Source organism: Myxine glutinosa, chromosome 4 (genome assembly GCF_964187855.1).
Source record: "Myxine glutinosa chromosome 4, kmMyxGlut1.1, whole genome shotgun sequence".
Classification (NCBI taxonomy): domain Eukaryota; kingdom Metazoa; phylum Chordata; class Myxini; order Myxiniformes; family Myxinidae; genus Myxine; species Myxine glutinosa.
This window is the reverse complement of record NC_136264.1, coordinates 155,454,740-155,456,934: the sequence shown is the minus strand read 5'-3', so window position 1 is coordinate 155,456,934 and position 2,195 is coordinate 155,454,740. Positions and strand designations below refer to the sequence as shown.

General features: G+C 40.4%; 1 long non-coding RNA gene across 1 annotated transcript; it reads left to right on the top strand.

The window, feature by feature from the left end:
* The first annotated feature begins 522 nt into the window (after positions 1-522).
* On the top strand, positions 523-1,899 carry LOC144891565 (uncharacterized). The gene is made up of 3 exons (XR_013622996.1): positions 523-748; positions 1,461-1,656; positions 1,793-1,899. It is a non-coding gene; the product is annotated as an uncharacterized LOC144891565 (long non-coding RNA).
* Positions 1,900-2,195: the final 296 nt, after the last annotated feature.

The window sequence follows — 2,195 nt, the reverse complement described above, 5'->3', positions numbered from 1 at the left end:
GCAACAGTAGTTTAAACTCGTGGTTATGAATTAGGGCGGTGTATTTTTTTTTAGCAGCGTCGTCTTCAATGTTCATTTTATTTTTTCTAATAAAGACATATTCTGTCATTTTAAAACCACCAAAGTGTGTATTAGGTTTCCCCGTTTAATAAAATGTATCGTTTGATATGTATAATGCTTTAAAACTGTTTTTTATTATTTTTTTTTTTTACCTCAGAAGAGATATCAACATTTAGCTCAGCGAATGTCATTCGCGGTGTCAGTATTTGATGTACTTATAAAGACTTAGTTCCAGATTTGTCAATGGCTGAGGTATATTAACAAACGAATAAAACAGATTTGGCAAAATTCCAACTTTTTTTTAAAAGATCGCATATTCACCCAGGGTTGTGAGAGGCTGAAGAAGAAGAAACCTCGCATGGGCTTCCCAGACCAAATAAATAATTCTGGTTCTGGCTCTGCGATTTTCAGGTTTATTACTCCCGCCAGGGAGTAACGCATTCGATCGTGTCCGTCCCACAGAACTCAAATAGACGTAGAAGAACTATGCAGGCCGCTGTGTGGCCCCTCCGCCGCAACGCGGCAGCCATTTTAGTTAGCGCAAGACACCTCTGCTTTCTGCGTACAGATAGGCCTATTGTTAACATGAGCAGTGTGAATGTTCAACAAATATCAGCAATATGCCTTCTTGTGCTGCAATAAACTGTACAAATCGACTTGTGAAAGGTTCTGGGAAAACATTCCACAGGTAAGTAATTTATTTTTCTTAATTATGAAGAGTTTACTCGCCAAACTCTAGTTAAACTTTCACGTTATGCACAGATGTAGTTTTTCGTTTATGTAGTCCCATCTGTTAGTTTGTGTGTGTTTGTGTGTGTGTGTGTGTTTGCGGATTTGTCAGTGCATTTTGACTTGAACCAAAGGCCGTGCTTTTGCTTAATCTTAAGGACTCTAGCTCTTAATCTCTTCTCTCCCAATTTTGTTGAGCCACACACAATTTTGGGCTGTTAGGAGATGCATAAACATGTTCAGTTATCAAGGATCTAGGTTAACATTTGTCGTCTAATTAGACTAATAGGGTTGTATTTTGTAATCGCTTTCTTTATCGTTAGTAATTGTTACTTTGTGGAAAATATTGGTGTGACGCGTGAGTGAGTGCAATCTGTGCCCATTTGCCCTAGTTAATCATAATGTAGGGTGAGAGCCAAGATAACATTACGAGTTTAACTGATAAAAGAAATAAAGCTTGATAAAGTATTTCCCTTGCTGTGTGTACAATGTCGCCAAGCAAAAAATATTGGGGGCTAGAGTATGGTCTAGTGATTGAATTTTCGGACACTGTACCGTATATAGAGTGTAGAAAACATGTGGGGGGCAGGCGCGTAGGAAGCAGTTTTGGTTGGGGGGGGGGGCAAAGACCCAAGGGGGCTCACAAATTTTGTCTTTTCTTTTGAATATAGATTTCCCAAGGATGGTTCAACCCTTCAGAAAGAATGGCTCGTAAAGATGAGGAGGGACAAGTGGACACCCAGCAAGTATGCCAGCCTATGCTCGGATCATTTTGATGCTGAGTGCTTTGACCGTACTGGCCTGATAACCAGACTTCGCCAAGGTTCAATTCCAACCATTTTCAACTTCCCAAATCATCTCCAAAAGGTAAGTAAATATGTAAATGGAAATATTGGAAAATACATTACTAGAAAACTAAGAAAAATATTCATGTTTGTTCTTGTGTTTTAACGTGCATATTAAATTGCATTCATCATTATAGATTCATAGAATAGATTTAAAGAATTAACAAATAGTAGAAAGAGAGAGGGAGAGAGCATATAGTAGAAAGAGAGAGCGAGAGAGAGAGAGAGAAAGAGAGAGAGAGAAAGAGAGAGTGAGTGTGTGTGGGGGGGGGGGGGGGGGGAGGGAGGGGGAGGAAGGGAAGATGTAAAAACATGACCAGAAGGGGAAGATAGTAGAGTGAGAGAAGGGAACAGGAATGAGGGGGAGGAGGGGGAGGTGTAGTGGAGAGCAAAAAAAGTCAAGTTCTGTGATGGAGAAACTATCATACTGAGAATTGGCATGAGAAGGGAGTGGAAAGGGGGAGAGAGAGAGAGAGGGGGGGGGGGGGTTGTGTGTTTGTTTTTAGAGCTGGAGAGACAATTATGTTGAGAACTGGAAAATAATAGAGGAAGAGAGGAGCA